At 48.9% G+C, this 23,951-nt stretch overlaps 1 long non-coding RNA gene across 3 annotated transcripts in view; it reads left to right on the top strand.

Annotated features, from left to right (window-relative positions):
- LOC141409996 (uncharacterized) overlaps nt 1–21,595 on the top strand; it is a 70,305-nt gene extending 48,710 nt beyond the window's left edge. For all 3 annotated transcript variants that reach the window (XR_012433179.1, XR_012433177.1, XR_012433178.1), the window contains exon 2: nt 19,390–21,595. This is a non-coding gene — a long non-coding RNA (uncharacterized lncRNA). The remainder of the gene's footprint in view (nt 1–19,389) is intronic.
- Nucleotides 21,596–23,951: the final 2,356 nt, after the last annotated feature.

Below are 23,951 nucleotides of genomic sequence, written 5' to 3'. Positions count from 1 at the left end.
ACAGGAATACGTGAGAATTCGTGTGAGAAAGGCGATGGGTGCAGACCTGTGTGACCGGCAGGTGTGGGGAGAGGTTTGAGAGAAGCTTTTGGCTGAAGTGGTGTCAGGTGCAGGTGCTGAAGTGTGATGTCTGGCTGGATGGAAGAGCACATGCCTCTGGGCTGTGGGAAACAGAGGAGGAGGTGGGCAGACGTGAGTCATGTCTTAGGAATGGTAGCAATTCAGGCAGACCCAGGATCAGGCTCCCACGGGGGAGAAGTGGACATCAGGACCCAGGGAGCGTGGGATGGTGGTCACGCCCGGGCCTCTGTGGAGCTCGCTGCTGTGTCAGCAGGGCCTTGTGCTTGCCCTCCTTAAAGCTTTCCCTATCCATAAAATGGGCATGACAAAATCCATCTTGTGACACTGAAGCTTAAATGAGATGATCTACATGGTGTCTTCCTTCCCTTCCTGACACATCATAGACTCACAGCTATGGTAGCAGAGACAGACTGGATGGAATGCTGGAGCCACTTTGTGCCTGGTGAAGCTACATGGATTTGTGCAGTGCTGGCGACTGTCTCTGAAAGCTTTTGGTCATAGCAGTGGCAACCTCGAGTGGCTCTTGGCATACTTGAGTCTGTGGAGTGCAAGGTTGACTGGAGCTCCGAGGCCATTGATACTATCCAGGGATGAGCTGATGGGGCCTTAAAACATGGGAGAAGGCCGAGAGGACTTGGCTGCCAGAAGCATGCCAGAAGCATTGCAGATTTCTGGCTTCGAGAACTTGCTGACTTATGGATATAGGAAGGTAAACCCAGATGGCTCCAAAATTTTAAGTCCAGAAGAAAGGTGGGCGGGTACAATTGCTGATTAGGTCATGATCGCCCTGTCCCTTTCTTTCTGGCCATCGTTTCTCCTCCCTTCCCCTGCCTTTGTGAGCTGGAGGGCCTGAGCCTGCACAGAGGTCTATTTCATGGTAACGATGACCTGCAGTAAGAAATCTCTCCACTTTATTTTGCAGCAGTAGTTAAATAAATTTAAGGAGTGACGGTGTAGTGGTATTTGTTTTTGCTTTTTTTTTTTTTAGGTATCATTTAACTGAAAGTTATTCCCAATTTCACTGATCACTTTGAGAGGCTGAAACATGCTTTGATTTGTTATTTTGTGTTTGAGCTAGTTTATTTTCTCACAGGAATGCCAATTGTTCTGTTGTCACACATCATTAAGTATCTCAAATTGTGTTACTATAATACTTAGCTGAATTATCTCCCTTATTTTGGCTTTTAATAAACTAAAATCTGTGTGAAACACACAGGATGGTGCATCTCCATTGAGGGTTGTTCAGAAGTGTGACTTTTCCTGGCATGCTTGAGAATCAGTGACATTATTTTATAGAAACACTTTGCAACTGACACCAAAGCTAGAAGCTCCTGTAAAGGGCAAGGTAGGTGACGTGTTATGCTTTATGGGTCACAGAAGTCTCTACATATATTTCTTTTGTTAAAACTTCAAAGTGTAAAAATCACTTCTGGTTCCCTGGCCAAGGCTTGGTCGGGGATCATGGTTTGCAGACCCTTGACATCACCTTAGCTGAAAGCTGGTCTCCCATGCGGTTAGCAGGGGCCCACCTCATTGCTTCAGCCAGAAAGATGCTGCCCTCATGCTGGAATTTACTTCAAACAAACTTGAAAGCTCTGGCACCGCTGCTTATTTCCATACTGTTGCAGGCTATCTAAAATACGGAGGATGCCTTGGTGTTTTGATTTTGTTACTCCTCTTGAACGGCTCTGAGATGGCTCATCGCGAGTTAGACATTTGCAGAAATGATCAGGCAGAGCTGCAGTCATCTTGCAGATCAAGTGAAGTTTTTTCTGAAAGCTTGCTACAGGCTTAAATTTCTGACCCCTTTCCATCCACTGCTCTTGTATGATTGGCTTCTTTTTGCACCCATTTGGATCTGTGAAGCGTCTCCCCACCGTGGTAGAACTTTAGCTCTGATTTCATGTATGAGTCGGTATCCTCACTCCTCTTCTGCGAGGAGAAAGCGCTGCAGGTCCTGCATGGTTTCCGTCCCCTCCCTGCACGCGGATGGATTGGGAGGTATTTGTGGTGTGTGAACTTGCTACCCCCAGAGGCTCCTTGTTCACTCCCCTGGACCGCACTCCCTACTGCCATGGACTGCACTCCTCCCTCGTGGTTCATTCCCCGGACCGCATTCCTCCCTCCTCCTTCCTGGCTCACCCCCCTGGACCACACTCCTCCCTCCTGGTTCACTCCCTGGGCCGAACTCCACCCTCCTCCCTCCTGTTTCACTCTCCTGTGTGCCCACACCTCCCTGCTGGTTCACTGCCCTGGGCCCCCACGCCTCCCTCCTGGTTCACTGCCCTGGGCCCCCACACCTCCCTCCTGGTTCACTGCCCTGGGCCCCCACACCTCCCTCCTGGTTCACTGCCCTGGGCCCCCACGCCTCCCTCCTGGTTCACTGCCCTGGGCCCCCACGCCTCCCTCATTGTTCACTCCCCAGGACCCCCACTCCTCCCTACTCCCTTTGGGCCGCATTCCTCCCTCCTGGTTCACTCCCCTGGGTCCCCACTCCTCCCTCTTGGGGGCGTGGTAGTTTCTGTTGTGCTTGTGCCAGCACGGTAAGGCTGAGTGGCAGCTCCAGGGCTGTGGCTGGTCACGCAGCTGTGGCATTAGTGCAGAGAACTGCGGGGATGCAGCTGCCCTTGCTGTGATGCTTCGAGTGTCATAGTCGATATGGGAAACTGTGTGGGATGTGGATGTCCCAGGAAGGGACAGGAGCCTCCCCGCAGCCTCTGTCAAACACTTCTCAGCCAGGCGTGGTGGCTCACGCCGGTAATCCCAGCGCTTTGGGAGGCCGGGGCGGGCGGATCACCTGAGGTCAGGAGTTGGAGACCAGTTTGGCCAATGTGGTAACTTTTGACGTATTAAGAATTAAGGAAAATGACTCACACTCGTTTGCCTTGCTTTTTAATTGACGATTGGTGTAGCCCAGTAGTGTGAACTTGTTAAGCAACCTTTCTTACCGAAAGACTAATCTTTAAAAGTCTCTTCCTCTGGACACGTCTTTGGCTGCTGTAATCAAATGCAATGTAATCAGCACTGGTTAATGGCTTTCCTTGCTTGGCTAACAAATGCTCCTCAGAAACTTTGGTTTCTTGTTATTTTCATTTATAATTATGTTTTAAGCCTTCTAATTTTTCTAGCTTTCCTGCGAATTGGGAATAACTGTGATGGGTGCTTAGTTTGGGATGTTGACATACACTGTATGCCCAGCTATTATGCCATTGTGTGAACACTGATTTGTCACTTTCTCATGAAGACTGATTTCACCTAGTTTGGTAAATTCTATTAATTTTAAGGAAGGGGGTGGAATGCAACTGCTGTTAGGTGGCTTTTTTAAGGATCAAGGAAATGTTGCCATGATTATTACCATTACAGAAGGAACATAAAAACACGTGCTGCCTTCAGTCATGATGAATATGTAAGTCTGTGACTGCAGAAAACGGCAGCCCTAAATCTTAAAATCGTGTGGATGCACCAAGCCCATCTGCAGGGCACCGTGGAGCAGACTGCATTAGCCGAAGTTGGCCCACAAGTCCTGAGGGATGGTGTCTGAGTTATGATAAGGCTCTGACTTGGGATTAAACAGGCCTCCAGATACTGTGATATTCTAAACAAAGACACGATACTGCCCTGGGAGCCCAGTGGGCACCTGTAGGCAGTGTAGGTGAGAAAAGGCTCCAAGGAAGATTCCTGCAGCTCAGCTAGGAGGATTCTGTAAGGCAGTAGACCCATCAATGTTCAGAGTGTTGAGCTATATTCATTCCTTTTAAGCAGCCAGGCTTGTGCGTGTTTTTAGGGGCACTCACATGGCGCCCCTTCCGCCCTCACTGCTGGTTGTGCCTGTTTGATGTTCCGAATTTCTGTGTTAAATGTGTCCACTCTCCAAATGTATCTCTGTCTCTAGAATATTTTAGAGTAGACCATTTATTGGTTAAACGCTTGTTTTTAGTGAGGAAGAAATCTTTAAAACTGGCCATACAGACCCTGCTTTAAATGTTGAACAATGGAGTGTGTAATGTTTAACACGTAGTGTTTAAAGTAGAAGACAGTTTAATTTAGAAATCCTGTTGGAATGCCAACTTAAATTACCACCATCCGTATGCATATGGAAAAGAATGAGAGTGAATGTGCAAAATTGGAATTTTGTCTATTTTGTAGAGATTCTGTAATGTATCAGGTAGAAGCCTCACTTCATGATTTAAATGCATGAAGCTGAAATTACAAAACTTGACGAAAACATGCCTTTGAATAGTGAGCCTTTATCCTCCTTGAAATAGTGATTCATTCACTAACACGTCCACCTGCAACTTTGTCAAACACATTTGTTGCCCTAGTTCTCAAGTGGGCTCAGTTTTCCAGACAGGCAGATTATTACTGTTTAAACTTTGTCCTGATGATGTTGGTGAACAGGGAAAATCCCTTGAGGTGGATCCTCTGTGTGTGTTACACATCAGACGCGGCCTGCCCAACCCCTCTGCCTGTAACTGGGAACCTTGACTGTCGGGATCATTGTAGAGAACCTTGAGGAAAGCAAAACAAGCCTCTGGAGTAGCAAAAGATGTAGCTGATTTCATGCAGTAAAACTTACACATTTTTCTTTAAAATGCATCCTTCGGAACATCAGCTTGCTGATTATCTTAGAATCGCTGTAGTCTGCTGACAGCAGTCGTGGGAACAGGTGCATGGCCCGGCTGATGCAGGATGGTCTCAGAGTGGAACCACACTGCTGACACCGAAGGAGGGGCTGGAGCCATCACGCTCGTGACTCGTGCAGATGACCTTGGCTGACCTCCAGAAGAGGAAGTGTCAGTATCCAAGGAGGAAAAAGTGTATTAATTTCATGAGTGTTTGCCTTCACAATGGCTAATACCCTGAGTTTGTGGCACCTGCTGTCTCTGGAATGAGGAGTCTTCCCTTCCTGGCAGACAAGCTCTAGATGGGAACAGGAGCTGTGGCTGCTGGATTGAAGAGGTTTCCTTCTTGGGGAGGTGGCCTTCGAGCCTGACTCAAAGGAAGCTGTGACTGGCGGGAAAGGGCATTGGGGACAGTGTATTTACCAGGAGGGTCAGTGACTGAGAACCATCCTGTTCCGAGTATTGCCATTCTGGTTCTAGAGTAAACTTGGGGAGAAGCAACAGCCAAAAGCCTCGAGGAATATTCTGTGATGTTGATGACATTTGGTAGATTTGTTGCTGAGACTGAAATGAGAAGCCCTGGAGGTGCAGGTCTATCAGGCCATGCGACGTGGGACAGCTTCTGCTTCAGGGATTGGAGTCCCCGTGCCAGAGGCTCAGTCCTGCAGAGACTTTTGCACAGTGGGCAACTGCTGCCTCCGGTTGATTGTGAGTCCCCCAGATGAATACCCATGAAAGGTACCGTGTCAGCAAAGACCCAAACTCTGTGAAGCATTTCGAGATTTATTCTGAGCCAAATGAGTTACCATGGCCCTTGATGCTGCCCTCAGGAGATCCTAAGAATGTATTCCCAAGGTGGTCAGATTCCAGCCTGGTTTTATAGCTTTTAGGGAGACATGAGGCAATCAATCAAATAAATGTAAGATGTACATTGGTTTGGTCTGGAACGGTGGGACAACTGGAAGCAGGGGTGTCCAGGTCATAGGTAGATGCGAAAATTTCCTGTTTGACAGTTGGTCGAGAGAGTTGTCAGATAAGGGGTTGTGGAGACCAAGGCTTTGTCATGTGGAGGGAATCCTCCAGATAACTTCGGAGAGAATAGATTGTAAATGTTTCCCATCAGACTAAGAGTCTAAGTTCTGTCTAATTCCAGAAGGGAGGTGGGGTGATGAGGCAAGTCCGACCCCCCACCGATCATGGCCTGGACTAGATTTTCAGATTAGCTATGGAATGCGCTTGTCAAAAGCAGGGGCTGTTCAGATGGCCAAAGGGGCTTCAAATTCTAATGTTTTTACAACCAGAAAGTGATTGTGTTTCTTCTGTGGATGAACAGCCAGTGTGGTAATTAATATTTTATTAGCAGATTAATTTGGAAGTCAATGTGTTTTCAAGTATGTTAATTATTAAGTCATCAACAAACAGAGAAGGGCTTGCTTTGAAACCAGCCTGAGACTCAAGAGGCTCATCAAAGAAAACGATGGACTTGGGAGAACTGATTCACGTGTTTACTGACCCAAGTTTCAGGCATTATGAGAAGTCTGTGCTGATACACTTGTGACTTGAGAACTTAAATCTTGCTGGACTCTTAAGAGTGAGGCTTTTTTTTTTCTTTTCTTTTTAAACGGTCAGTGTTTCTGTCTCCTGTGTTTTGTCTTCCAGCCGCTGAGCACTTTAGCCTTGTGTTCATGTGGCCTTGTTCTCCGAATCACCCCCTTTGCTGCTGCTCTGTCCTGCCCGCCTTGATCGCGTCTTCCCCACCCCGTGGGTTTTATCCCGAGGACTGCTCTCCACTGTGTGGAGTGGAGGATCAGTGGACACTGGCTTTACCGACTCATTTTCTGTGTAGCTCCCAGTTTCTCAAAATCATAATTGTCTTGGATTCCCTGTGAAACTGGGAGTCAGGCCTTGGGCGCAGTGCTGGGTGGCCTTGGGCGCAGTACTGGGGCAGGAGGGAGAGATGAGAACAGGAGGGATGGGTTTGTCAGGGGAAGGATCCCCTTGCCGAATTCCTGTGTCTGTTTTAGGTTAAAGACGAATGTCCGGGTGGGTGGATGTCTCACCCGGTGTGGCTGGACCTCGCTGTGCTGAACACTGAGCAGGGGCCCCAGCAGCTGCCTCCTGCCAGGCCGGGGCAACAGGGCTGGGCTTTCTCCTCTGGGGTGGGTTGTGAGGGCTCGTGCCAAGGTGCAAGGGTCTGCACCACTGTGGTTTGACCTGAGGGGCATGTGGGAAGCTGGTCTGTGCTCCTTACCTGGGAGAAGCTGAGCTCACTTGGGCCAGAGCCTCTGGGGAGGTAGGAAGGCAGAGGCCTAGAATTCCTGTTTTCCCCAGACAGCAAGGAAGCTCAGTGTTGCACCTGCTCTGAGATGCTCTCAGCAGCCATATATAGTTGATTTTAACATGAGGGAAGGTGCCAATTAACCCGGCTCTGTGGAGAGCTTTGAGGAGTCCAGGCCCTGGGCCCCAGGCTTTTTAATATGTTCCTTCCTGAACAAAAAACAACAAAAGATCCCTGTGGCTGATGCCGACTGCGTGGGGTAGGACATGCCGAGCTTGTGTGGGGCTTGCCCCTGAGTTTCCTTGGTGCTCCTCCCAGCCCCCACGGACACCAGCCATTCCAGGCCGAGGCTTGTCCTGTTTAGACCCTTGTTGGTCTGTGGTCCTGGATCGAGGGCCCAAGCACTTCCTTCATCATTATAAATGATTCACCCGAGATGTACGGCTGCCCCCAACATCTCACGAGCATGAGATACAGCCAGTGTCGCTTCCCCAAGCTCATAATTCTAGTGGAAAGAGGAAATTTTACTTTTAATGTGCTCGTGTGACTCAGATGCAAATATTCAATTCCCGTTAAACTTTCAAGACCTTGAGAACCTCAGATTCCTTGGAAGCCGTTCCTTGGCCCCACGACTAACTCCTGTGGAAGGAGGCTGGGGTGGTCCTCAGGGTCTGGGGTCCTGCTGCGTTCTCCAGGATTCCTTAGGTTTCATCATTAGTCCCAGCTCTTCAGCAGGTGGAGTTGATTGACTCTGACATTTCCATTATGTTGTTCTTGTGTTGCCTCAGTTGACTTAGAATAGTCAGTATTTACCAGAAATAACTGATGGCGAGATGGGAATTATTGGTGATTCCCGGACATAGGCAGCCTGTATAGATAAGCGTGTTACACAGTGTCTGATTTCTGAGATGTTGGTCCAAACCTGCTCAGCAACACACTTTCAGGGGTAGATTCCTGTGCAGGAGAAGCTGCTTTTCCCTGAGACACTGTGGTGGCCCCTGCACTGGCACGGCAGGGTGGTTGTGTGACTGGGCAGGGCTGGACGTGCTCCTGTCCACCCCTGCGCTGGGCGCCCACCTCCGCGCCACATCTGTGTCGAGGGTGCCTACCTTTGTTCCCCCAGCTCGAACTCATAGAATTGTGTACTTTCCTTGACACATTCCTGCATAGAGATGATTAGATCTGGGGGCTGAATCTCAATCTGACATGCATGTAGGTAAATTATTCATGTGAATGACTTGGGTCCTCCACGTTCAGGGTCAGGAGGCGCGAGGTGGGTTTGGAGACAGCTGCCTGGCCTCAGGAAGTTTCTCTCAGAGTCTGTTTCTTTCTCTAGCAAAGTAAATGCTGCCTACCTCACGGGGCTTGACACACGCTCAGTACTCAGATGCTGTCTGGTCTTTATTATAGTTAGTATTTGGGGAACAGCGTGGCTGGTAAGAAAATGTGTTATCTTTACAATTTATAGAATGTCATACAAGGCAAGCGTGAAGCCGGGACTCTACCGTAATCTGAAGATGCTGGTGCTTACTCTTCTCCTTAAGCATTTTGTTGTAATTCTGGCGTGTGTCAGCCAAGTCATATGACGGCACCGCATGCGTGATGCCAGCTCAGTTACCTTGGAACGGGGAGCCTGAGGCTGCCAGGGAGCATCCCTCCTGCCTCCAGCCCTCGGCAGTTTGTCTGTCTCTCTATCCTTCCCTCTGTCCCTCCCTATCCCCCACTCCTCCTCACCACTCCTGCTCCCCTCCCTACCCCCCTCACTTACTCTACAACTGAGGCCCAGACTTTGACAAATCACAGCTGGGCCTATTTATCGCTTGGTTGGGAAACCAGAGGGAAAGGGGCCCAATTACTACAAAAATAGAGAATTGAAATAGAATGTGAGCCACTTTTGCGTCTTGTTTTTTATTTTAATTTGAATATAAAAGGCAAGTGTCAACACAAAATCGGTGGTAACTGCGCCACACAGCTCCGAGTCTGCCTTGTCGGGGCTCCGTGGGTTCCCACGCCCTGGCCTTCTCCATGAGCGTCTGGACACGCCGTGGCTGCGAAAGGAGCATTCAGTTATGGTCCTTTGAATGTTCCAGAGTCATGTTTAATAAAAATCTTCACGTTTACCCACAGCCAAGTCTTGATTTAATAAGAGGTACTTCAGGTCTCTGGGTGGGCCTGAGCCTCTGTTTTCGAAGCAGCCGTACCATCCGAGGGGCAGGTCCATGTGGGCTGGCAGGCGGCCTGGTCCTTGGAGCACAGGGTGGACCTGACCCAGTCCTGGCAGTGCGGGGCCTTGCAGTTCTAGAATGTAGTGATGCAACCTGTGGCATAAATAAAAAGCCTCATGTTCCCCCATGAGAAGCTGGGACTTCCCCTCAGTACTGTGGTGTGCTGTGTTTGTGATCGTGTAGATGTAAAAGGGTGAGGGAGATGCCTAAAAACCAGGATTCCAAAGACAGCCCTTCATGTCTGGTGCTTTCATGTGTGTATGCACACCTGTTTGACGCGTGTACACCTTCACTCGTGCCCCTGTTTCATGCGTGTACACCTGTTCACGTGTGCATGCACCTGTTTCACGTGTGTATGTGCCTGCGCATTCACCCTGTATTGCATCATACGTTGTATTTTACAGATTTTTTTTCCAGTTTGTATCGTGAGCTTGTAACGACTTTGTGAAGAAAAGAGGGGGCCCTGGCAGCCTTTGACTTTGAGAAACGTGATGTCATGGGAACAGATGAGACAGCCCAGGTGAGGCCGGCAGAGGCCATCGTGGCCTGGGAGTCCGTGCACATCCACTGTCTGTCGCTGTGTGACAAGTGACCCCAAAACCTAGGGGCTTAAGGCAACGTATGTGTACGACTGTACAGCTTCTTCAGGTTGCAAATTCACGGCAGCCCTGCTGAGCGGCTCTGGCCCAGTCCCCCGGGTCACCGTGAAGATGCTGTCCAGGGCTGCAGCCATCTGTAGGCTCAGCTGGACTGGAGGTTCTGCTCCAGGATGCTGAGCTGACGTGTCTGCGGGCAGAGGCCTGCTCCTCCACACCTGGCCCCTCCCTGGGGCTGCCAAGTGCATTCCTGCCCAGGGCCGCTGCTTTCCCCAGAGACGTGGCAGTGCTGGTCTTCTGCCCAGCGTCAAGGTGGCCGAGTCAGGAGCAAGGACTTGTTTCCCCTACTCAGAGGCTACTCCTGCAGGGTTGGGCGACAGTGGAGGTCGCGCAGGAAGGTGTTCGCTGAAGACCGTGCTCTGTGACTTGACGGGTGTTCCTCCCAGGAGGGTGAAATGGAGACTGGACGCTGGGAGCGGCGTCCTGCGCGACCCGCATGTAGTGGGCTCACAGCAGAGCTAAGTCCTTCCTTTACAGATACTTTTCAGAGTCTGCCCGCCTTTAGATTCTCTGATTAACGTGTCTGAGGAGGGTCCCAGGAGTCTGCCACCTGCCAGGCCAAGGAGGTTCCCTGCATGTGGCTGGTCCCCTGACGCCCTGAGAAACGTGGCTCGAGAGGATCACCCGAGTTTCCTAAATGAGTCACCTGCCTTCTCTTTGCTTTCATGCCTCCCCCAGGCTGGGTCAGTCCTGTCAGCTGCAGCGATACCTGCATGCTGGGGTTACAAGGAGATGGGGGTGTGTCTGGTCCCCCAGGGAGATTCGGTGACTGAGGATGCTGTCATAGCAGCCAATATGTCCTTATTTTTTTCACTTTTAATGAAGTTCAGTTACTAGGTTTTCTGAGGCACAATGATGTCCTTGTGAACAATTGGTGAACAAGGAAGCAAACAAGTGTGGGAAAATGATCCTTCCCTGAAACCTAAAAAACGGCAAAACAGTAAAGAGCCCTGAAGAGCCCATGGGGCAGTGAGGAGACACCTCAGCAATGGTTTAAAAAAAAAAATGAGATGATACTGAAGTAAAGGTAAACTAAATTTTGGGTCTCCTATGGGTAAAGAGATTGTGGTTTATATTTTATAGGCCTGCATTTTCATAATTATTTATTTTTCTTTGTTGCATTTAGAATTAGTTGCAATAAATGTGATTTTTTTAAATTAAAAAATTGGGATATATGAAGTCTAATCCCTTTGTGATATTTCTGTACTGTGAGACTCCACATACAAAAGTGAAGCCCAGACTGTCTATCTCTAACGAACCAGAGAGAAGTGGTCATATCCTGCAGGCTGGTCTGGCCTCCAGGCGTCTGGCCATCCTCCCAATCTTGGGCACACCTGCATCACTGGTGCTTCCTGCCAGGCTGTGACTCTGCCCAGGTTTCAGGAGCACCTGGAACAGTTTTCCTGGGGGTCCTGCTTTGTCCTGGTTCCTGGAAGCACAGGCTTTTGATGAAGGACTCCCCACCGCCAGGTCAATTGGTGATTGCCCCCCAGGCTGTATTTCTCGCATGAGGCGCAGAGTGCGGGCGTGGTGTCCCGGCCCTGGAGCCAGCTCTAGGACTGCACAGCGGCCTTGCCTCCACCCCTCATCTGGGAACAGGGCGGTGGGGAGGAGAAGGAACCAGGGTCTTGCCCCTTCTGTGTCTCGAGAACATGGGAACACATCGTCCCATTGCCTTGCACCATTCACAGCCCAAGCTTGTGTGAAGTATTTACTTTATAACCTCCCCCGACAATGATGTATTTTATATAAGCAGCACATAAAGTAGTGATTTAATACCCTATCAAGCAAGATCTAAACAATAAGGAACAGATATCACTGTAGAAAAGTTACTTTATCCAGGAAACATTTATCAACTGCAGGTGGAAATGAATCATGGCTTCCTCCTCGGCGGCTCCTGATAAGCCTGTGAGATTCTGTCCTGTTCGCAACTGTTAGTTTATAAGCTATACCTTTCCTTCTATGATGTTAGTTACAAGCTCTACCTTTCCTTCTATGATGCTTATTTCTTGCCTGTTCAGCACTGTTACAGTTACAAGCTCTACCTTTTTTTCTTCGATGTGTATTTCTTGCCTGTTCACCACTGTTAGTTACAAGCTATACCTTTTATTCTGTGATGTATATTTCTTGAAGGCATGGACTAAATCCTAATTCCACAGTATTCGATGCACATACTCGAGACACTTGTTTGAATGAATGGATTAATGGAAAAGAGAAGTGGTGATTTCCGTTTTAATTCATTATGCCAAACTTTGTTTACACACACAATTTTATGGTCCTTTGGATAAACTGAGCTTCCATGCAGGGTGGTTAGAGATTGTGGGAGTGCAGCAAATGGCTCTGTGTCTCTAGGCTCACGAAGGGCTTGAGGGACTTGATGGCGGCACCCGTGTTGAAAACTCAGTTCTGCAAATCCATTTGATGATCTGCCAGCACACACAGCCCTGCTTCCCAGCTGATTTCTGCACAGAGGCTTCTCCTGAACACCCCAGGTGAACGTGGGTTCAGCCAGCACTGCTGCACTTCCACAACAAGCCAGGTGCTGCAGGGATGAGGGAGAAGGGCAGGACCCGGATCTTCCTGAGTCCCAGGGCCCGTGTGGGGACACTGCCTGGCCTGGCTCTTGTTGGGGAAGTCAGGGAAATGATGGCATGGAGCTTCTGTTGGCAGGATCCGCTTGCTCAAACATGGATCCCAGGTCTGTGTGTGGGAGGCAAAATAGAAATTTATGTGGATATCATCAGTAACATAGCAAATGCGGGCTTCTTCCGTAGGGTGGCTGACCCTCTCGCTCATCTGCTGAGCAAAGGTGCGGCCCGGCCTCCTGGACCTCCACAGTGAGCTTTTCCCAAGCTCTGTCCACTCTGTGGAGATGGCCGGAGCCAGGGCAGACATGGGGTGTTTGTAACTTTTTTTTTTTTTTTTTTTTGAGATGGAGTATTGCTCTATCACCCAGGCTGGAGTACAATGGTGTGATCTCGGCTTAGTGCAAGCTCCGCCTCCCGGGTTCACGCCATTCTCCTGCCTCAGCCTCCCAAGTAGCTGGGACCACAGTCACCCACCACCACGCCCAGCTAATTTTTTGCCTTTTTAGTAGAGACGGGGCTTCACCGTGTTAGCCAGGATGGTCTCGATCTCCTTACCTCGTGATCCACCAGCCTCAGCCTCCCAAAGTGCTGGGATTACAGGCGCGAGCCACTGCACCCAGCCAGGTGTTTGTCAGTTTTTGAAAGCTGCATTTAAAGAATGAAATAGACCGAACAGAATTACTTACTTTTGAATATTTAATACTTAGTCTACAAGAACACTTAAATATAGTTAATGTATTCAAATAATAAGGAAGAACTTTCCAAAGCAAAAGTACAAACCTTTTACTTGGCAGGGATTTCACTCTGTTTCTAAAAAGCCAGCAAGCACTTTTCCTGAAATAGACTCGTCTGTTCCTCTACATAGACCCTACTAACATTTTAGCTGCATTTCTGCTGTATCTTCATGTGATAGATGATAGAAAATTCCTTGCTACTGGAACTTCACGATGCTTTCCTTTTAAACATCAGATAGAAAGTATGGATAGTAAATCTCAGATTAGTTGCCATTCTCGGTCTTGGTAGAGCTGCCACCAACAGCCTCTGTCAGTTACAACAGAGTGTGTCTCCCCAGCAACCAGGCTTAGATTGCAGACCGAGCCAGGCTCACCCAGGATTGAGTGCAATGTCTTCCAAAGCTGTAGCCGCTGCTCTCAGAGGAGACTTGAGCCCTCCCTTTGATGCCTGCAAGTGGCTGTTCTCAGATCACAGCAGCTGCAGCAGCATCTCGGAGGATGCCGGCAGGGGTGTCCTGGGTATTGACACCACAGCAGGGGCCTGCAGTGTCGGAATGAAATGGGCCGTGACACTGAGCAGCCTAGAGGAGTCCACAGCCACGTTTCAAAGGTGCAGCGGCCCGAGGTGAACCCCAGAGTACTGAAGAGCCTGGAGTTGACCTGTCTCGAGTCCATTGAGAGAACTGGCTCAATTCTGTACCTGTGCGGGCAAAAGATGACTGTTTGGGCTTGGCCCCTTCCCAGGCCAGGGCTAGGAAGGTTGTCTGCACAGCTAGTGGGAGCTTGACTCTGTTCACACTTGGGGCTGAGTCCCGCTCCTTTCTGTGAGCCCAGGGAAGATAGACATGCCGAGCTCTCCTGTAAGAGGCCCCTGATGAGTGGAAGCTGAGCGCCAGGATGGTCGGCCTTGTGGTGTGCGGGGCAGGTTCGGAGTGGGCACGTGCTACGTGGGGGCCCGGCTGCTGTTGTCACTAATTGGGCTCAGCAGACGCTGCCGGTGGACATGGCTCCTGTGGTACTTGGTGATTTTCTCCTCACAGGAGGTACTTGATGGGTTGCCCTGCGGTGAAGGTGTCGGTGCTCTGACAGGCTGCCTGATTGGAGGAAGGCGCTGGTGGGGTTGTGCTCCGAGGCCCCGTTCCTCTTAAGGAACAGGAAGGGGGTTTGGGATCCTGCTTCCGGCTGCGCTCGCTTGCTAGGTTCTTGGCCTCCACAGCCGGGAGGAGCTGAGCGCCGGCCTGAAACTTGGACCCGTTCTACAGCCTCCGTGGCGCTTGTGGTGGTATGCGGGATGTGGCCCTTGGAACTCCAAGCCCTACCCTGGTATGCCATGCGTTGGGGCGTCTCAGGCACCCGCTGTGTGCCAGAATCCGTAGTGGGGTGGGCGGTAGCAAGGGCTATGGGGTAGAGGGGACACGGTACGCGGATGATGCTGAGAAGCATCAGGGAGGCACTTGAGGCAGTGACAGCAGAGCTGAGACCTGCAAGGAGGGGACTGGCTGTGGGTGTTGGGGCTCAGGGAGCTGCCTCTACTAGAGCCACAGCGCTCAGTGAGGGCAGAGCGGGGTACTGAGGCCTGGGGAAGCCGTGTGCACAGTTCGCATCAGGTATGTAGGTCTGCCGGGCTGTGCTGCCCTTCTCAGTCCTGGCTGGGCCTGGGGTCCCGGAGGGATCTGAGGGTCCTGGCATCTCCCTCTTCTTGCTTCCCTGTTTCTTCCTGGTCAAGGGCTGCTTGTTTATTGCAATTCTGGCAGTTATTCTGAATATTAAGAGGAGTTTCACAAAATTGTAGGGGGAGAGGGACCAGGGATTCTTTTTTTTTTTTTCTCCCCCTGATTTTACACGGAGGCTTCTGCTGTCCCTTAGTGTGGAGACAGAGTGCAGATGTTCTGTAGTTTTGTCCAGGAAGAGAAGAGCTTCTGAGAAGTCACAGATCTGATCGTTGCAATAGCACTGACATTTTTAAATGGGAGAATGCTGATGTCTATAATAATCAGAGTGAAACTTCGATAGCTTCAATATAAAGATGCTGAGATGATCTTAGAGCCACTTCGTCCATAGATCCTTCTACAGAGTGGAGTGTGACATCTCTACCAGCCTCTGGTCAGTGGCCGCCTGTGGCTGACTGAATGCTTGAAGTGTAAATGAGAAACTGAATTTCTAATTTTTTTAAATTTTAGTCAAATTTAAATAGCTATATGGGCCGGGCACCATGGCTCATGCCTATACTCCCAGCAGTTTCGGAGGTCGAGGTAGGTGGATCATGTGAGGTCAGGTGTTCGAGACCAGCCTGGCCAACAGAGTGAAATCCCATCCCTATTAAAAATACAAAAAAATTAGCCGGGCCTGGTGACAGGCGCCTGTATTCCCAGCTACTCGGGAGGCCGAGGCAGGAGAATCACTTGAACTCGAGAGGCAGAGGTTGCAGCGAGCCGAGATTGTGCCACTGCACTCCAGCCTGGGTGACAGAGGGGGACTCTTAAGGAAAAAAAAAGATTTTAAAAACCCTACATGCCCCTAGTTGCTTCTGTAGGAGACGGCATGGTTCCAGAAGGTAGACTAAGTGTTGAGGACTCTGCAGCATCAGGCTGCAGACAGTCTCCCTTCCTAGCAGCGTGTGCCCCTGGGCTGTCCTTCTACCAGAAGGGATGGTGGCATCTCTGGGAGGTATCTGTGGACTCAGATCGGTGTGGATTAGTGACTTGTGTTACTCACAGATACTTAATTTTATGGGTAAATGAATACCTGGACTTGCTGCAATTTCAGGGCGAGATTCGGGAGTAGGGAGTGAAAAGTGACAAGGGGACCCAGGGCTTGTTCTGCCGCCCCCAGGACCTGCTCGGGGCGTCTTCCCGTCTGAAGCTGCAGCGCCTGCCTGGGCACCCCTCCTCTCTGAAGCCCCAGCACCTGGTCGGGGCATCCCTCCCCTCTGAAGCCCCAGCACCTGGTCGGGGAACCCCTCTCCTCTGAAGCCCCAGCACCTGGTCGGGGAACCCCTCCCCTCTGAAGCCTCAGCACCTGGTCGGGGAAGCCCTCTCCTCTGAAGCCCCGAGACCCTCCTGGCCTGCGGTGCTGCTTCTCCAAATGCTGCCCTTGGCTGTTTTCCAGGAGTCACCGGCACCCGATCAGGCTGCGTGTGTCACTTCTTCATGGATCTGGGGTGTCGGTGAAGTCATTGAAGCTCATTTGTCTCATCTTCCTCCTCATGTGCCGTATCTCACCTGTTGTCTGTCCGAGTTCGTGTGTGTGCGTGTTGTGCGTTCTCAGGCTGTACTTGGTGCTTAGGTGACAAGAACGTCTTAGGGCAATGGACTGTCTGCTCCAAAGGATGCTGTGTGTGAATCGAGACACGGTTTATTTGTGGGGTTTAAATTTTCTGGATGTTGGAGGCAATTAGGGGGAAACAAGGTCTAAAAAAGCCCCTGGGGAGGAGGAAGGCAATAAAGAAAAACGTAACTTTATACACACTTAGCAGTAGATTTAATTTGAAGGTGAATTTTGTATTTTGGGGACTCCTAAAGTTACTGTTTGTTGGGATTCCTTGATGAGCTTTTCTTGTTTTCTGTCAAGTAGAAAGTAAAGTGCATCGGTTTTGTCTTTAATTTTGACTGACTAGAATCTAATTCCCTTTTTCTCCCATTCACGTTAGGGTGGGGATTGGACTACAAGAGCTGTAGGATCTCTTTATTTCTGATCTTAAATGAATTTTTTTATTCACTTTTTTTTTTTTTTTGGTGAGTTGCTATTTTTTCCTTCAATTCACTGTTCTTTGTTTTGGAAAATGTTATATTTGTACTGTGCTTTAAATGTACACAGTGGTTCTAAATTGCTACTTTTCTTTAAGGTTAGATATAACATCATAATTAAAATGTCATCCATAAATCAGGCACAGTCTGAGGCCTGGAGACCCCTCTTGTCACTTCCTTCCAGCTGTGTCTCCTTCCCTGGCCACGTTGCCTCTGGCCACGTCTCCTCCTTCCCGGCCACATCACTTCTGGCCTCATTGCCTGACACCCTCCCTCCTGGTGACCTCCGTGGCTCCTGCTGACTGCCCTCCCAAGGGTCTGGTTGAGGCTCCTTCCCCGTTTTCTGCTTCTGAGTGGGTCTCAGGGCCTGGATGTTTCATAGGATGCAAGTTTCTTCCCTTCCAGCCGTGGGTCTCTGGGTGACAACTCCAGAGAGTGCACAAAGCTCTCCTTACCCACCTGGGGGCCCTGAACCCTGACCGCCAGGGCTTGTCTGTGGGGTGTGGGGCAGACTCATGCATGAATTGGACTAAAAAGGTGCTTCCAGGAATCCTTGTTTTAAGTGCACTGTAGCAGAGATGGGGAGAGGGGACCACCTGGTTTGCTCAGAATTTGGTGGTGATCACAGCCAATGAGGCAACATAAGCCCCTCCTCAATGAAGCATTCCACAGACTGATTTTACACATGACAGTTGTGATGGCTGGAAAAGGCTTCACACAATGAGTGAGTTTGAGCTGCATTTGAAGAAAGAAAAAGTCCCTGCAGGTGGAAATGAAAGATAAGGGTGACCCAAGCCATCAGCAGCAGCGGAAGTGAGGTTGTGCCGACTTCCCATGGATTGTTGGCATGGCTGAAATGCAGGAGAGGGCAGGGGTGCTAAGGAACAGCAGGGCGACATTACGATCCCCCTGCAGGGAGGGGACGTGACTGACATATTATCACATGCATACAACTGAGAGATGATTTGAGGATGATTTCTGGGAGCATGTGGGAAGGGCACATCATCAGTTCTCTGGATCTCTTTTTATGAAGTGAAAACAGGCCTCTGTCTCTCTTGGGAGCTGTTAAGATCAAATCGGATAATCTATAGCGAGCCTTGTAAATGCTAAAGCTTATGACAGACTGTTCCAGGCCCCTTGTCTTCACCCTCCTTTTCTCCTCAGTATCGTGAACCCTGCTGGGTACCACACTATCTGCCTGGCTTCCTCCTCCATAACGTGAGCCCTGAGTACTTGCTGGGTACCTCGCTGTCCACCTTCCTTCCTCAGTAACGTGAGCCCTGAAGTATTTGCTGGGTACCTCGCTGCCTGCCGTACAGCTGGCTGTAGCCTTGTCAAACGCACTTGGCTGGCACATAAGCAGAAGTGCTCAGTGGACCTTGGGAGGTCTTTCTGACATGTGGGTGCCTGCTTTTCCCTGTTAGGCTGGAGCTGCAGGAGCCCCCCTAGACCAGACAGAGGACCAAAGCTGTGGCCTCGGGGTGGGGGCTGGGGGAGCTCCCTGGGTTTATTGTGTGGGTGAGAGCAAACTTCAGTCTTGCTGCGGCACCGGGATTCAGGGATCCTTCTGGAATGTTCTGAGTGAGAAACAGAAAGTGTGCACAGGTGCGTCTTCTACGGATTTTATGGTTATCTTGGGAGAACACTGGTGCCTCTGAGCTATGAACCTGCAGAACCACTTCTTCCACTAAGACTGCCTTTATATAAAGAATGACTTACAAACAATGCTACTTCAGATGGAGGTGATGGAGTTATTTGCAGGTGTGGCCTGAAAATTGAACAAAATGACTCTTTCACCTCACGAAAGTACCTTACGTTATTCCCAGTGATTAGACATTTGAGTTTTCCAGTGAATATTAAAATATAAAAATCTTGTGTCCACCACTTTCTTATGTGATCAACGGTGATATTGATATGTTTTTTTTTTTTTTTTTTTTTTTGACGTAGAATGAAATGTGGAAGCTGCTCATAACACTGAACCAGTGTTTTCTAACCAATGTGTGATTACAAAATCGTGTGCTGGTAAAAGCCATTCAAGTGCAGGACGGACCAGTCGACTTAGAAGGAATTGGGGCGGAAAGGCCCGTCGGCCAGAGCGCAGACTCCACGTTGCAGACAGCCTGTACTGAAGTACTACTTATTGTATTTGGCAGCAGAGAATACCTAAAATTATCTGAAAACACATTGAAAATACTTCTTCTTAATTGTGTATCAGCATGGGGTCAGACTTTTTTCATAAACTTCAACCACGACTCTGCAGCCCACTGAACGCAGACAGCCCATGAGAACCCTGCTTTCTGAGATGCAGAGATGTTAGGCATTTTCACAGCAGCACAAACTGTTTTCATGCTACTGCTTATTTTGGAAAATGGTTTCTTCAAGACTGTGTTAAGATGTAATGACTTTATCACTGTAAAATTAACTAAATTGTTACCTTTTTTTTTTTTTTTTTTTTTTAGACGGAGTCTTGCTCTGCCACCCAGGCTGGAGTGCAGTGGTGTGACCTCAGTGCACTTCAACATCTGCCTCCTGAGTTCAAGTGATTCTCCTGCCTCAGCCTCCCTAGTATCTGGGACTACAGGTGTCCGTCACCATGCCCGGCTAATTTTTGTGTTTTAGTAGAGATGGGATTTCACCATGTTGGCCAGGCCGGTCTCGAACTCCTGACCTCAAGTGATGCACCTGCCTCTGCCTCCCAAAGTGCTGAGATTATAGGCACAAACCACCACTCCTGGCCTCATGAGAAACCTTTTTTGTGATCTTTAATAAAGTGCAAAGTGTTCCTGAGACCCAAATTTTGAAAACCACTGGCTTAAACTGACAAAATTGTCCACGACTCTTCAGTATATCCTCTAATCTGTTGATGGAGAAAGGACGTAAGGGTTGCTTTACTTTTGTCATTTCACAACTCAATGGTGCTGGGACAACTGGGGTATCCACATGGAAAAGGATGGACTGGACCCTTCCTCACCCTACACACAAAGCTCAAAATGGATCCAGTGTTAAGGAGCTGAGTGTGAGACCCATTCTGTCAGTCTGCTGGGTACCGTAACGGACACCACAGACCGTGTGGCTTAAACAACGGCATCTTATTTCCTTTGTTCTGGAGGCTGGAAGCCTGGGATCAAGATGCAGGCAGGGTTGGATTCTCTGGGGCCTCACCCCATGCTGTGTAGACGGCGTCTTCTCTGTGTCCTCACAGGTTTCTCTTACGTGTGTGCAGCACTGAGGACTGTGTGCCTAAATTGTCTTATAAGAACACCCGTCATACTGGATCAGGGCCTACTCTTAAGATCTTATGGGACCTAAATTGCCAAGTTAAAGGCGCTGTATCTAAATATAGTGACATTTTGAGTTTCTGGGGTTGTGACTTTAACGTGGGAAACTTGACAGGGGGACAGTTCAGCCTATGACACCTTTAGGGGAGAATCCTGGTGAAACTGTTATGTTGGATTAGGCAATGTTTCCTTAGATGAGACGCCTAAAGCATAACAAGCAACTGACGGGAAAAAGACGGTATCAAAATGAAAAATGTTCATTTCAGAGGATACTGTTAAAGTACAAAGACAACCCACAGAATAGGATACATCATCTTGATAAGGGCCTGATATCAAGAATATATTTAAAAACTCTTATAAAAATCCAATTAAAAATGGACAAAGAATTTGAATAGACATTCTCCAAAGAAAGACATATAAATGCCTTAAAAAGCACATGAGATGTTTAACAGAATTCGTCATCTTAGAAATGGAAATCAAAACCAGCGTGAGATACCACTTCACAACCACCGGGACGGGTAAAACCCCAGTATTGGACAGTGACATGTTGGTGAATTTGGGAAAACTGAAATCTTGATATATTGCTAGTGGGAGGGGGAGTAAAATGGTACAGTTGCTTTGGAAAAGTCTGGCAGTTAATTCCTCAGAAAAGTTAAGCATAGAATCACCGTACGACCCAGGAATTTCACTCCTAGGCATATGCCCAAGAAAATTGAAAGTATTTTTACCGAAAAGTCTTATATAAGAATCTTCATAGCGGCATTATTCCTAATAGTAGAAACAGCCCAGGTGTCTGTCAACGGATGAATGGATAAAGACAATGTATGCACAATGGAATCTCACTCAGCCGTAAAAAGGAACAAAAGAACGTGTGCTCCAACCCAAATGAGCCTTGGACGTGAAAGATGCCTGCGCCAAAGATCACGCACTGTGAGATTCCACTCATCTTGGACGTGAAAGATGCCAGCACCGAAGGTCACGCCAAAGGTCATGCACTGTACGATTCTTCTCACAACAGGTGTCCAGAATGGGCAAATCCAGAGAAACGGAAGTCGGCTGGCGACTGCCACGGGCTGGCAGAAGGAAGGAGCAGGTGCTGACTCTTTAATGGGTTCAAGGTTTCCTTGGCCAGTAGTGAAAAAGTCCCGGAATTACATAGTAGTGGTTGATTGTTGCACAGCTTTGAGAATATGCTAAAAAGACTGAATTGTATCCTATAATATTGGGGCTTTTATGCTTTGTAAATTGCTTTTCAACTTAACAAGGAACTCAAGAACTTCTTTGGTGTTGATAATTAGAATGTGAAAGAGACAATATCCAAAACATGTTACTATGTAACTCATGTCCCCAGAGAGTTAAACTTCATTAAAGGATGTGTTTAAGCCTAGGAGACACAATGATCCTATACTATATGTTACAGCCCATCTTACTGATTTCTGTCTCACATAACAACCATATTCAGGGAAAACCGACATGTAAACGTGTGCTGAATGCTATGTAGAGGCACATTCCTCTTACCCGGATGGTCTTTAGTGGTGCAGTAAGAGATACGGTCATAGCAACCTTAGTTTAATTTCCAAGGCAACAGGAATTTGCAACATCTGATGAGTTAGATCTACCTGCACAGCTCCTAATAGGGTTGCCCATTTCTGTGTGGTGTCTGTGTACGTTCTTGCTGTGGAAATAAGTGATAGTACCTGCATAAACACTTGCCTGGAAATGCACACGAAGCTGGTGAAAGCAGAGGACAGGCGAGAGGGTAGCATGGCTCAGCCCTGGCAAAGGAGACGGTTATTCCGAATGCAGAAGATTCAGGAACACGATCCTTGGGAAGACTGGTAAATTCCGTGGATCTCACCACTGTCGGGTTGTATCTGTGTAGCCAGTTTACCGGAGCCATCAGAACCGCATGTGTTGGTATCAGTGTCATCACTCAACGCTTCTGACTTTTCCTGGTGCTTAGGATGACTGCATGTGGCAGAATCAAAGTGCTCACTTAGCACAGATCATCAGATCCCAGTTCGTTTCTATCAAGGGGGGCAGGGTTAGGACCCCCCCACTCCCTAATCGTATAAGAACTGGGATCCGATGATCTGTGCCATCGAGAGAGGCAGGGTTACAACAGCCCCCTCCCCAATCCCATTCTTGAAAATAATAGTTGGCTTGGGAGGGTTTTTACTCCTAAGGTTGAAGCCGTGCATTTCTGGAGTCTGGGCTGTCAGCCGTGGTGGCTGGGGAATGCTGGGGCTGTGGTCGCCCGGCCGCCAGCAGCCCTGCTGGTGGGTCCTGCCTCTTTGACACCGTTCCTTTCTGAAGCTTGCTTTCCCCGGTCCTGGAAGTAGCAGCACTGGAAGAATGGCCTCCTTCCTACAGCGAAGCTGTGCCAGAAGAAGAGAAAACACAGAGCTCTGTTGAAGGATGTGATGTTCAGGGCACCGCACCATTCGTTCTGCTTCTCAGCGGTGCCTCCTGGTTGATGTTACCATCACCTGGCATTGCCCAGGAGGTAACTCGCAGATGCCACACTGATGGAAAGCCGCAGGAGCGTGGTTCGAGTCCAGGGCCAGCTGAAGCATATCAGCAAGGTCGGGCTGGACACCTGTGGTCCACCCAGTGGGTGGGTCTGTGGAACTGGGGTGGCGTGAGAGCCAGAGGGTCCTGGTAGAACCCTGCCAGATGACAGGAAAGAGGCTCATGAGGAGAGTAACCAGTGGGATCGAGACAGGAAACCGAAGGAGGAGGTCAGGAAGGAGCGAGCTGTCACAGGGTGCACAAGCAAATGCACCTCACAGGATGCAAGATATTGGAGACGGTAATTATAGATGACTTTTCTCAGTCTTTTTATTGTGGTAAAATTACATAGCACTCTGTTTTTAAGTGTATGGTTTGGTGGCATTAACTGTGTTCACACTATCATGCCGCGATCACCGCCATTGATCTCCAGAACTTTCTGGCCTCCCCACACTTGAAACTCGGTCTACCAAACACTAGCTCTCCTCCTGCCCCAGCTCTGGTAAGCGCTACAGATTGCTTGTGAAATAGGCTTTTTCAGAAGAGAAGGGGCAAGAAGAGCTCTCAAGACTGTCTTGAGATTTGAGGAAGTGTTTTAGGTTTTGCTCTCTGGTTCCCAGTGTAAAGGAACTATTGAAGATATGGGAAGGTGAAGGTCTGTGATCTCAGGAAGTGCTGGGCTGGGCAGCTATCCCGCTGTGACGGGGGCACGTGCCCTCAAACCCGCCTGAGATAATCGCGTGAGGATGGTGCTGCGTTGTGACAGCTCTGAACTTGGTCTCCTTGAACGTTGCCAAGTACACAAGCTTTGGCGGTTACCGTCTAGTGTCTGCGGGAGACTTAGAATTTGAACATTGTTGACTGTAGAACACACTCACTCTGATAACACTCTACCTGTTCTCATCAATAGGAAATATGCTGTGCCTTTTTTTCTTTTTTTCTTTTTCCTTTCTTTTTTTTTTTTTTTTTTTGCCTTAATATTCTGTGTTGCAGTAGCAGTAGTTGCAGCAGACGCTACTTCTGGTTCATGGTCATTGCCAAACACAAGCTTCTGGAAACCGTGTGAACAATGGAGGGGAAAGTGTTTTTCCGCAAAGGGCTTTTTTGAACATCTTGTTTTTCTCTGGAGTATCTGTTGTGGTGTAAAACATTTTCACATTTAGGGGTTGGTAACGTGTTTTTTACTGGTCAGCTTTGAAACCCCGTGTTTCTGCATGTCATGGGGCTGCTTT

This window comes from Macaca fascicularis, chromosome 3 (assembly GCF_037993035.2).
Source record: "Macaca fascicularis isolate 582-1 chromosome 3, T2T-MFA8v1.1".
Lineage (NCBI taxonomy): Eukaryota > Metazoa > Chordata > Mammalia > Primates > Cercopithecidae > Macaca > Macaca fascicularis.
Note: the sequence above shows the minus strand (reverse complement) of the source record. Positions and strands in the feature narration are given on the sequence as shown.